This window comes from Notolabrus celidotus, chromosome 4, assembly GCF_009762535.1.
Source record: "Notolabrus celidotus isolate fNotCel1 chromosome 4, fNotCel1.pri, whole genome shotgun sequence".
NCBI classification, from domain to species: Eukaryota; Metazoa; Chordata; class Actinopteri; order Labriformes; family Labridae; genus Notolabrus; species Notolabrus celidotus.
The window spans coordinates 16127448-16141099 of record NC_048275.1 but is presented as its reverse complement, the minus strand read 5'-3'; the positions used below and the strand labels follow the sequence as shown (position 1 = coordinate 16141099).

The following is a 13652-nucleotide window of genomic DNA, read 5'->3' as shown; positions in this document are numbered from 1 at the left end:
AAAACCTGAAGCCTCAAAGTCAAATTGATCTGCTTGAGGTGCCACATTTAATTGTTAGCCAACAGACAGACATGACATCTTAGCTTCGCAGCTCGCTCCCCGGCCACATTAGCCGACCGCACCGCTTCATGTTCACAGAGTGGAGGCAGACTGTCTGGAGGAGGAGCAACACTCACACCGTCCCTCCATCCTCCTTCCTGACTCATCACTGCTCCTCTGGCTCTCACACCGCAGCAGCAAAGGTCACTGCAGACCAAAATCATGTACTGGGACTTACATGTCTCTATCTTTTTTACATTTACAGCAGGTTGTCTGATTAGCATGTGCAGATAATAACTGTGCAAAATTAAGGAGGAAAAAGCATCGCTTCCCCCTTCCAAATGATGAAGGCTGGTGTAGCATTTAAATTAAAACATCAACAGGATTTTTCAACTTAGACTCCTCCGTCCTGCGCCTCCCACCGCTCCACTCGCTCACTCTGCCAGGAATAGTTTATTAAAAACAACCGAGCTCATTACAGCCAATTAAGTCATGATTCATCCGTCTAGATAAACAAGCGGTGGCATGGCATTAATGTGATAAGCAGCCTGTTTAGTCTGAACACACACACACAAACAGACGGAAGGCAAAACAGACACATTAACAAACACACTAAACCGTGTAGCTATGATGTAGCTTCTTTTTCAGGTAAGAAAAGGTGATTGAAAAAGAGGAGTACATCTGTTATTGCCTCTTCTTAGAACAAACGCACTTATTTCACACGTTAGTTTTCAAAGGCAGATTATCACTGCAAGCTTTTATCTGTAAAACTTCTACCTTTGAATACACTTTGTTAACATTAATATTAGAAATATGCACAGCTTACTTTGTACAGTTCATCAAAAATATTCTGGTATCTGCAGCTAATATTCACATATTACTGTGGAGCTTTCAGCAGCATGTGTGCCAGCTGAAGAAGATGTATTCCACCAAAGAGTTATGCTTTAATGTAGTTAATTTATTGATTAATATTAATTAATACTAATTAACTGCAGCTACCCTACCTCTTTTTCATTAATTAACTGCAATATTAATCTCTTTAAACTCTACTTATACATGAATATCTATTACTGGTGAGGTCATATTGGATTAGTGGTTGAAAACTAATATAAAACCCTGACTTTCACACTGATACTTTGAGCAATCATGCAAATGCAAATTACTGAATATTGAACCTCCTAGTTAGGTCTTTTAGAATTGGTTTATGCATTTTCTTGCATATTTGGAAAGGTTTTTTTTTAACAGAATTAAAGGAAAGAGCTCCACAGAGCTAAACAGGGATTGATATACTGTTAATACTGCAGAACATTTTCCCACTGCTCAAGTAGAACTGTAAGAGAAGCCATTCATTGTGCTTCTACAAGCAAATCTTTAACCTTTGGACTTACTCTCTTAACTTTCATATCGCTACCTCCCAAGCTTTCTTTTGTTCCATTGTTTTGTAAGGGTGCAATGATAACTTGACATTATTGGCAATAATTGATGATAAAATAGTTGCAGATGGATGTCCATAATTTGTCAGTAATGACATCATGCTTATTTCTCATGCTGTGATTGGACACAGCCTTGTTCCACAGAGCTGAAACCGTCTTGGATCACTACTATCCATGCCGTGCATACAAAACAGGGACCAGCAAGTGACTGCTAAACAAAACATAGCAAAAATCGTAGCCGATGTGACATCATCATGTCCTGAAACTTCCAATGTCTGAGAGCATTCAACCTTCAATTTGCTGCAAAATTTTGTAAAGCAAACTGTGCATCCCATTGGAGTATATCAGGAATGTGCCAGCGTTGAAGCCTTTCAACAGTCCAATTCGGAGCCAAGCTGTGTGATCTTACTCTCATTTACAGTTTCAGTTTCTCACCTTGAAACCTTCCCCCTAGACCACTTTATCCTTTTCTCTCCGTCTCATCTCTTTTTCTTCCCCCTTTCCTACCACTCAACACTGGAACAGACTCTTACCATATTACTATTGTAACCACACTAAACATTACAACCAACTAATCCATTCAAACTAATCAAATGTAAACCAAAGACAAAAATACAGCTTGAATTAAGATCTCTGTTGACATGTTTGGAGTTTAGAAGAGTAGATTTAAGTTGGTAGCTAAATGAGTGCTTGAGTGCTTAGTTGATTAATCGTCTTAAAAATCAATAACTGGTTGACTATCAAAGTAGCTGTTATTTGCAGCCCCATTGTGTTTTTATTTCCCTTTGAATATGTTGTACAGTCTCAGCAGTCTTCTATGTGTGGCCCACCCCCCCGGGCAGACCGTCACCCTGTACATGGACCTGCCGTGGCCCTCTTGTTGACAGGCCAAGATGAGGCCCTCGAGGGGATGAGGGAACCCAAACAACATGAATCTATGGTGTCTGAGTGTGTGTGAGGAATAACAGGGCTGTCATTGTGACAGAGAAACCAGTGAAAAACACTGCTGATGATTAAGAGTAAGGGAATAATGACGAGTGTTTTAATTAAGTTTCAGTTACAACAACACTGCACTGTTCTATCAGCCATCCAGAATGTCAGAGCAGTATGAAACAGAAAAATGCATCAGCGTCAGAAAGGTGACTGTGTCCATTCTTCAGCCGGTGAATCTTTGGCAGCTCAGAAAGAAGCTGAGACCAGAGCTCCTTCATGTCTCTGTCTGTTTACAGGGAGAGCAAATCAAAGATGCGTCTCATTTCAGAGGCTGTAAAAGTGCGCCTGGGGACGGATCGGGTGTCTGTGATACACCCAATCCTCCCTCAGCTGCCTCTACTTACAGCCTACCAATCCATGTATCCTGCAAATGAACACTGCAAACAAGCAGTATAATTAAGTGTTCTTCAGAATAAGGAGTGTTATCTTGAAGAGTTATCTTAAAAATGGCTCACGGGTCATCACAGCTGGCTTTAACTGTCGGGTAATTAAAATGCTAACAGACGCATTAACCAGTGGTTCAGATTATTACAAAAATAACACTCAACCTCACCCGGAAGCTGTCCCAGTTTATCAGCTATGACATTTTCAACTTTCAAATGCAACGGTAAAACAAACAGCGCATATCATTTTATCATATTCAACTCTATTAGTCCTCTCAGTGCATCAAAGCTATGGGCTTCCTCCTCTCTTTCTATGGAGAAAAAAAGAAAATCAATGTCGTTTTCCCTTTCAATATTTTGTTTCTTGTGGCGTATTTATTTCCTGAGTGGTCACGAATAAAGCCCATCTAATCGAAACATCAATTTATTATCTGAAAGTGCTTGTTTGAAAAAAAAGAAAGACGAGGTTACACTTTTTTACTGGAAATTTCACAGCCTCACATCCGCTCCGACGGGTAGTCTGAAATGAAATATGACTTAGTTTTCCGATGCACTTTCACTCATCAAAGTTCTCGGGGATTCTGTTTCTGTGGCAGTAAGTGAGCGAGCTGTTAGCTTGTCTCTTGTTGAGTGATTTAAAAGTCGCAGAGCGGACGTGTGGGCTGACTGGATGAGACAGAAGCAGTCCGAGCCAGGCGTCTGGGGCATACATCTCCTGACATTTATCTCTTCTGGTTTAGCGTTTCCAAAGACGGCAGGGTGGGAATCAACAGCAGCAGCAGCAGCATGCACTGGCCCATTATGGACAGCAGAACGACCTCCATTTACAAATATTTTTTTGTAAATACCATATCATGTTCTTAACACAGCAGGTCCCTGGGGTGGTGCAAAGAGCCCTGTGAGAGTTTGGGTGGATGTCAGTCTCCGGGTTTGTATCGAACCGCCAGCATCTGGAGGCTAGAGGTGTGTGTTCATCCAGGGGGATCCTGCCTTCTGCTGCTTGAGGGGATTAAGATTTGCAGGGCCTCCTCTTCCCCAGAATCACACACACACACACACACACACACACACACACACACACACACACACACACACACACACACACACACACACACACACACACACACACACACACACACACACACACACACACACACATTATACACACAACACGTGGCGGATCCCTCTTTCCTCCCCCTTCTCAGGACACACAGGCACACACTCCCCCTCCTGATTAGCTCATAATGGACGACTGATGTCCCTGAGACCCTCGGGACCTCCCTGGGGAGCCCTCCAACTCTGACCCCTATCTCCACCCTGCGCTCCACCTTCTTAAAACACATTAAATAATCTTGCATTTGACAGGGACTTGAATGAAATCCACCTTAGAGACGCATCATTTGCTCTGGACCATAGAATATTGATAGATTAATCATTGTCCTGCTAGATTTTTGTTTACTGCTGAGGAAAGAGGGCCGTGCTGGGTATTCAGGACTTTCAGGGATCATCTTTTTACATACCTATTCCAAGATTGGAAGACTGCTGCTTTCTGCATCTACTGAGAATTCAATCAACACATGTTTTACATCATTAATCCTGTTCCGGCATGCAAAAAATATCAGAAAAAGATCTGAATATCAGTTAAATTAGTCGGCTAAGTTCTGTACTTTTAATGTTGTTAATGTGAAATGTCCCTTGTCATCTTTCTCAAAGGAAATAATCCTGTATTCATAAACCTTGCTCATTTGGGCCTGCGCCTCCACAGAGACAATCTCCTGCGGACTCATCAGAGCCAGCAATTAATCACCTCATTCTAAAATAAACAAAACAGGGATCCTAAACATGTGCCTATTAAACCAGCAAGTGGGGCTGGATGGCTGCTTTTAGATGCAGCGTTTACATGTAATTATCTTCTTATATAATTAAGTGCATTCAGTTAACAAGCATCTTGCTAACGGGCCACATTGCTTAGCCAAACGAGCGGCGGGCAGCCCAGAACGCTGAGTGAGAGAGTAATTAGAGCTCAGCATGCCGGTGTTAATGGAAGTGATCTAAAAAATCATCACCAGAGAGAGAGAGAGGGAGGGAGGTAGAGGGGGGAGGGAGGGAAGGAAAAGAGGAACAGATCAGGAAAGGTAGGGCAGAAAGGAAGCTTGAGTTATAGGTTTTAATGCAAAGGTGCAGTATGAATGAGCTAAGTGGGTGTTATCAGCGAATATTTGCTTTGATGACCCCAAATTTGAGCATGACTGAAATTAATATCACTCAACGTGAAGCTACATTTTCGCAATTAAGTCGTAATACGCTGCTCTGACTACTTCAGAATGAGCAAACATGCTGAACCTGAACAACTCATCTCAAATTGCAACACAAACAAACAGAGTTTGAGGACTGATACCTTCAGCAATATTAACTGTTTGAGTACAAAATAACATCATTTATATTCATTAAGTGGTGAATGCTAAAAACATCATCCAGTTCAGTCTACTCCTTAAAGGAATACCTCAATACTTCTGGAAATGCTCTTTTTCTCTTTTTTGCTAAGTTATTCTTGTCTCTTAAACATTGTTTGGATATTACAAATATGTAGCCAATTACATTTTGATGATTATTTGAATCATTGCCTGGATTATTGCTCGGATGTAAGATTGGTTTACCTGCACTCTTTATGATTTCATCTAAGTCACAGTCTTTCTGCAACTTCAACACTCCTGTGAGGAACTCTTTGTGTCGGTTGTGGCTCCTCCTTTGTACAGTGATGCCTCTAATATCGTTAAAAAGCTTGCCCTGTACACATGTAAGTTATGTATTCTGATCAGTTCTTGTAACAGTCAAACATATCACTCACTCTGAATATTTGCTGAAAAATGTAAAGAAAACGGATTTTCTTTAATGTGTTGTTAATCTCCTCTCAGTGATTTTACAACCATTTAAATTACAATATATAAATGGCCAATTTTTTTGCAGATGGCATCACCGTAAATTCCAGTCTGTTTCACAACTGGCTAAACACTCCTTACAAGACCTTCAACTAATTTACGTTCAGTGTCAACATATCTGTGACATGTTGAGTTAAATAGCATTTCTTCTTGACATTGACCAAAATATAATCAACCAAAAAAACTGCATCTTCCTTCAGTACATTGTTTTTTTTACATATGGATTAAAGTAAAGTAGATATAAGATGTTTTTTTTTAAATGGCACTTAGATATGTAGGCAAAGTGGAAGATTCATATTTTATTATTTGTTTTTTAAAACAGCCAGCAAGCCTGTTCTACTCTGATTAGGGCATAAGGCTAAGCTAAGCTAACCATCATCTGATTAATGATAAACAGACAAAACTTTGAGGGATTCTCAAGAAAGTAAAGCATATTGAATGGACAGCCCAATTTTATAATTCCCTAGCTGTTTAACCCTCCTGTTATGTTTGTTTCTCTGGAACAGCACTAATGTTCCTGGGTCAATTTGACCCGGTGCATATTCAATTGTCCAAAAGTGTCAGAACACCAAAAAATCCATATCAGATTTTTTTTAATTTAACTTTTAACTCCATTACTAACCATTTAAATCAAGATTTAGTCCATTAGTGTTCTTTAATTCTTACAGATCATGGTTCAATGAGGATAACTCACTCGTTTTTCATTAAAATTAATGTTAAAACTGTTTTAATGTACATTGGAAACACCTAAATATAAATACAATAGTTTTACATGACATAGATTTTTGTTTATTTTATTTTACATTTTGATTTTTTTTTTCTTTATGAAGTGATGTTGATAAATTAACATGACACCTCTTCTGTCACATGCTGCCCAGATTTTTATGCTGCATTTAGCTGGTTTGGAAGGCATATATTGCCTAAAATAGACTTTAAAAAGGGTCAATTTGACCCGCAACATAACAGGAGGGTTAAACATAAATTCAAATTCTGACTTACTTTTGTCAAAGGTAAGAAAACACTCAGAAAACTGTCAAAATTGAGCACCATGTATGGAATGCAACTAAATACAGGGTCAAAGAGTCTGCAGGTTAGTTTGCCTAGTGCACATTAAGTTAGCAGAGCTAGCACCACCTGTCACATGCTTGTGCTGAATACACACTTCTCTGCACAAGTTGGAATATGCCAGTTTAGCACAGGCTACATGTAACTTTATCTTAATTTTTGTAGATCAAAACACTGCTGAGATGCCAAATTTTATGTAAGCTTGTTTATTACCTGGTAATAAAGCAGTATAACTTAATGACCGTAGCTACAGCCCTGGCTAGTGACAGTTGGCTGCACTCCAGCTTAGAAACAACATATTAGCGGCATTTCAGGCCTAAAATAATAAAAGTATGAATAATTTGTTTAACCAATTAGTTTTTCTGGTGTCAACTAGCAAGGGGGGCACATTTAATTATTTAGTCAACTTAACACACACATCCCTAATTAAAGCATATTACACAGAATGCTAAATTATCAAGAAATATAACAAATTGAAAAATAGAAGCTAGTTTGTACTTCATATTGATGGCATGAGTGCAGATAGGTGAGTATTACATGACCCGTTAAAGTGATACAGCCATTCAGAAAAACAATAGCAAGTGACTACTGTGTGTGTTTTACTGATGTGATCATTTCAACCAAACACTTCTCTTTGAATACATACCATGAAGGCATGAGCTCATCCAGCCTGAGGCAACAGGGGGACAAGAGAGTGAACTTTGTCACACTCTGCTCTGCAATATCAATTACTTATCTGTCTGGGAGAGAAATGTATGGACATGTTTGACGCAGGGTGTAGTCCTGATATGAGCCCAAATGATACGGGTACATGCAGAGTTTAAGGTTTGTAGTAGATCATCTTTTAGTTCAGCAAGTCTGATAAAATTTATTTTCTGTTTTATTCCCCTGGTCTAGAATGCCGTTACTTTTCATTATATCACTCCAATAGAAGCATGAATTCCTATAACATTTCAGTAATAAATCCATCCACCAAATACCTTTCTTGCTCCCAAACTCACAGAAATCCAAGCATTCATTCCCCAGTTTTTAGCCTGCGGCTCCTCATCCCGGCGACAGAAAACAGCCTTCACGTGTCATGTCAAACCACAGTCTTTTCTGCTCTCAGCCCCACCACATACCCCTCTAATTCCACAAATAAAATCCCAAATGCCCTCAAAGTCAACACCATTGTTTGGGTTAATATGGGCCTTCAAGAGTACCCAGGTGGAACCAAAAACTACACCTGGGCGGTTCGGGTTCAAAGAGCCATGTTGAATAGCTGCCAAAGTTCTTTACGATTGCAGCAGCTTCAACTGAAATTATGATACAAACTATGCAGCAAGTGAGTAAGGAATATCAGGTCCCTTTGTCCCGGTGCTTTCTATTGAGTTCAATAAACACTTATGCACTCTAAAGGACTCGAGCTCAAGAAGGGACAATGGCTCCCTTCAGAACTCGACACCAGACCTTTAACAATACAAAAATACTCTATCCTCCAAAGACTAATTGATGTTATTCGCCTTTTGATAAGTCAGAGGTAGGCAGACGTAATAGTAAAGAAAATACGCTCTGCTTTTGATGAAGAGTAACCTGAGAAACTGGAGCACAAAGAGGGAGAGACAACAAAAATGTTCAGTTTTTGGTGGCTTATCACCAAAGCACTGATCAGTCGTGTTTTCAGGGCAACAAGGGTGTAATTTGAATACGGGGCAGACTTTAAAAGGGGAATCGCCGCGGTGTGCTGAGACGACTTGGAAGCGTCGACCGCTGGCCTGTGAGCATATTGGTTATTGATATTCTCTCTCTATGTCACACACACTGCATCTGGCCTCCAAGCACGGCGGCTGAAAAAGCCCTCAGAGCCAGGGGGAAACAAATACATTTGCACTTTTTTTCTTTGGCAGCTGGAGCTGGCAGGTGAAATTGGTGGCTGCGTGAGCCTGACAACTTGGCTGCAGTGCCATCTACTGGTGACAGACGCCAGAGCTGATAAGACCACACTCAGGAAGCAGAAGGTGGAGGGACAACAGCAGAAATAGAAAAGATAGATTCATAGTTCAGCTGAATAGGTTTCAGATTTGACTTTTTCATTTCTGTAACTGTCTTTTTGTAATCCTTTATATTTTATTCAAATAAAAACTTGGTCACAGACTCAAGGTTCAGATTAAAAACAAGACAGAATAATTAACATGCAAAAGCACAAAATAGTTACGAGTTTAAAGTTCAAAAATATGGAAAAAATAATTCCCTAAAAAGAGAAAAAAGTGCTGGTTTCACCAGAGATACAACTGGTTTTGTGTAGTTTAAAAAAATGTTCTGAAATTTAAAATGTATACACAATTTTTTTTAAAGTTGAATAGTGTTGTTGTAAGCAGTCACATGCTTCTTACTCTTACTAAACCATCCAGGTTGCTTGAATATTATCCTGAAAACATTATAATCTACATGTAGTCTCTCTAAGCTTGCTGTCTTGTAGTTTAACCACATGTTTGCATAATAAGGATGATTACAAGAAGCCATGAACAAAGGCATTCTCCCTCTGTCCTTCTGTACATAACCTACACCTGCATTCAAGAATGTTTGCCCGTGCTGATAACAAATACCTCATCATTTGTTCTACGATCAAATAATGAATATATTTCACTCTGTTACAGACATCCAGATCATTATCAGACAATTCAAAGGAGGGAAACTTAAGCCTTTTATCCTCATTGTGCAGCACATCAACAAGCACTCTTGTTGGTAACACATTAGATGTCATAGTCAACAGCACACAGAACATACTGTACAGTCTGAGGCTGCAGGTGACCTGCAGTACTTGGACCAAAGAAAACATGCCATCTGGATGGATGTACAATACATTGTGTTGTCTTGTAACAACAGTATGAAGTGTGATAATTACATTATACATGTTTTATCTAACACATGTGTTTGCATCATGTTCCTCCTAAAGAGCTTCTTTTCACCACCAACTTGGCACTGATTAATTTGAGGGTAGCTGACACCTAAGTTCTTCTGACTGTATGAAAATGTGACAGCATGGCCATGCCATCTAATATTTAAAATGTGAACACGCTTAGTGAGATACTATTGCTTTTTAACATTTAATGCAATGTGTTAATTATAAGTGCTCACACTGGGATAACGATTGCATTGTGATTTATTGTGTATCTCTACTGGATAAAAAAGAGGATTCACTAAACCATCAAAGCTGACACTCATTTTAAAGGAAGAGATTTGTTTTCTCAAGCAAAAATGTTTCAGATTTTTGTGGTCAGGATCTTATCTAACTCACACCACAATGGCTCATATTCTGCTGTACTGTGTTTGCCACCAGGGACTAAAAGGGACGGGTTGTGCTGTGAAGACAGAAGATTGACAAAAGGATATATAACTTTGTCCAAACTGCTAGCAAGCCCTCCAGGGAACCAGGTAAGTTCAAACCTCACCAAAACCACAAGACCTCAGCACAAAAGCACCATTTAAAAAGACCTTTCAGTGCAGATGACACGGCTAATAGAGGCCGGTGATGCACCTGGCAGTGAAAGGTAGTCCTTCAGTCATGAGACAACTGTGTAGGCACAATTCATGCTCTGTGCATGACTAATACAGCATATTCACTCTATGTTGGATAATTGTTGGAGATAATTGTTGCTTCACAGTTGTGATAAAGTTGTACGTGATTGAATTCTTACCAACTGTGGCGTGTATTCCCCTTTCTTTTTTTCTTTACCTCAGTATCTATCATCTTTCATCGTTTAGCTTAGCGTTCAAAGATCTGTAATACATCACCACAATGAAATGGGGATGTTAAGGCTGCGATGACATCATGTAGTCAGCCCTGAGGACAAATATAGATCATGTTTATCTTTAACAGATGATTCATTTGTGACATGGTAAACAGATCTCCACTGACTGCTGAGGAAACGGCCGCACATTTAACTGATCCACTTCCCCTGCAGCTATTTGATGGTCAACTCAGTCGCTGTGATGCTTGGTCCTATAAAAAGTACAAAAATTTAAAAACCTTTAAATTATACTTTTTTTAAATGCAGTATTTTAAATAGATGTTTGAATGTGTTCTGTCTCAGGTTATTGGCGAGCTAAAATTGCGCATTGATTAACAATTAAACAAGCAAGCTGAGAAAAGAGATTATTATAAAAGTTAAACAACAAAAGTAGATGAGGGACAAAAACAGAAGGCATAATGCAATCTTTCTTATGTTTAGTTTTTTTTTTTTCACCCAACTAGCCCCCTCCAACCCCCCCCCAAAACCCTCGGGAAGCAGCACTCCAAGGTCTTTCATTTGAGCTCGTATTATGCCCCTGTATCTCTGCTCATTTTTCATCCGCATTGCATTAAGTATTGATATTGATTTCTTGTAAATGGTGGCGAAATGGATGGCTCGCACTTTTTTGTGTTATTGTTCTGCAGCACTTGTAGGTAATTTATTATGGCTGAGGGTCCGGTGAGGCCTCCCAGTGGTGTGTCCCTCCTCCTGATGGAGCGTGCCAACCTGACGCACAAAACACAGCATGCACTGAGAGTGCGGTCATGAGGAGAATGAAGCATGAAGAAGGTGTGTGTGCATACGAGCAGCAGTGTGAGCATGCATAAACATGGCTCACATTGATGGTGCATCATAAACCAGGAATCATAAGAGCTTCTCCCCTGGAAAACACACAGCAATGATTTAAAAAGCGCTAACTTTACAGGCATTTCTCAATCTTAACATGAGAGTTTTGCAGCAGGCAACTATTTTATTCCTCCTTTCCTCCTATTTTTGAATATTATTCTTTTTAGTGCCGCAGTAGCACTTGTACTGAAATCCATTCCCAGTTTTGTGACAAAGCGTGGCCTTCTTGACAAACTGGAGTGGTTTACTTGCATTGTCATCCCGGCCAATTTCTTTTCCCTGCTGCCGCGGCCCCAGCAGTCTATTTGCATTTCAATAGCCTCTCTGTCTGCCTCTATATTGCCTGATATTATGTCTGCCTTGTATGAATTCAATGTCTGCATCTGCCGCTCCACTCCCAAGCAGTCCTTGTAAAAGGTAAAACATGAAATAAGGCTTTCAAGCAAAAAGACATTGATGGTGTGTGATGATGTAAACCAAGACAAATGCATTATGGGAGCTTTAATAAAAAATCTGTTTACATGCATGTTCTGTTTTTACATAAAAGTGCAAGAGAACACCCCTACAGAATGCGATTGTAAGATAACCTTAATAGAACTATTATTACCTGTAAGCCTACCAACACGCTGTCACTTCTTCATGCTTCTTCTAGGGCAGTATGCACCGTGCACACACAGGCGGATCTGTTCTGCGGTAAAACCGATGCGTCCTGTTTACCGTCTATGCCACCACAACACCAGCACTTGGCCACAAACCCTGCCTGGTGCCACAGTGTCGGACACCAGGGTCACATGACCCATACCAGTGTGCCACAGAGGTCCCTCGAGTGTCCCAGAATTCCCCCCTCTCTCTTTCTCCCTCTCTTGTGGAGGATGGGATATATGGGATGTCAGACAGGCCACAGGCAGCAGGAAGGTTTACTAGAATTTCTGCTTTAAAGAAGATATAAAGCACCAACGGCTGATTAATCTCTATCCATGGGATATTGAAGAGATATTAAAGACAGGTTGAGCTGCACATCCTGTCTTCCCTCCAGCAAATTGTGTTCACCCTGGGACCACCATAATGCAACCGATCCTTTCCCCCAAAACTTAAAATTTTTTATTTTGTTACGCTCTGAAATAGTGACATTTTTTTCTGACATTTAAATAGAAGCATAGAAATGTGAAATCCTGTATGCATGCCTCATTGTGAGTGAAATACATAAAGGCATTTTTCCGCCCCTCCTCTTAATGCTAACCTCTGCCAAATGCAGCTTCTGTTCAGAAACAATTAATGCCAGCCAGTGTTGGGGTGCGCAGGCAGGCTAACAGCTGTGTTTGGGCCACTTGTTGTGCCTCCAGCACGGATAATTACAGCAATCCAAAAGCAGAGCAGCCGCTCAGGGAGTTTAATAATGTACAAGTAGTCGCTATCTCTTTATGGATCATGTTACTGCGCCACTCACTGACGTGTAATTTAGATCAATCAAAAAATATGGCGGGGCTATGAAACCAGTGCCTTTGATAATAGTTGGCAGGTAGTAGTCACCCCCTGTTGTCGAAGCATGTGATATAAAAGGCTTCAATCTGCCCTCCATCAAGGGGCCTGCTGGGCTTGGATGTGTAACCCAGGCAACAGATACATAAAGCATCATGGGACTTGATTTAATTTGTCTAAATGGGAGCTGGAGTATCTTGGTTCTCAGTTCGAATGTCCCTGTTAACCACCACTACAATGTAATGGGCTCCTCAACTTGGAGCTGCTGATTGTGTCCTGCTGGTATAGGAGCTTTTCACTATATGCTGTTTTATGTTTGTGTGTGTATGTGTGTGTGTGCATACCTGTGTTTGTGGTTGTGGTTTGTGTAGGCACAGATAACTTTGGTGTTAAAAAAAAGTGATACTTCCCCAACTCTTTGGTAAAATGTTTAACCGCAGAACAAATATGTCAGAACAAGAACAAAGCAGCATCATAAATAAGCCATAAATGACCCTTGAGGGGCTTTTTTCCTTGAAGTTCCCACCATCTTCCTTTAAAACATTTTGGGGTCAGTAATTTCACTGGAGGCCAAAGCTTTATTCTGTATTATTTAGCCTTCTAAAAGCCATGACAGTCATTGCAGGTCATGCTTTGTTGTGAGCTATGAACTCCTTTGCTTGATTCGCTCCATTGTGTACTCTCATACCTACGAGCTCCTTG

At 40.2% G+C, this 13652-nt stretch overlaps 1 protein-coding gene across 2 annotated transcripts in view; it reads left to right on the top strand.

The window, feature by feature from the left end:
• The window catches only part of LOC117812092 (G-protein coupled receptor 26-like), a 158577-nt gene that overhangs the window by 85838 nt on the left and 59087 nt on the right, over positions 1-13652 (top strand). Inside the window, exons 2-3 of one of the 2 annotated variants that reach the window (XR_004631131.1) lie at positions 10172-10266; positions 10739-10825. The gene's annotated coding sequence lies outside the window, so the exon portion shown is untranslated. Of the gene's footprint in view, positions 1-10171; positions 10267-10738; positions 10826-13652 lie in introns of those variants that run through there. The other variant, XR_004631129.1, reaches the window with a different exon arrangement.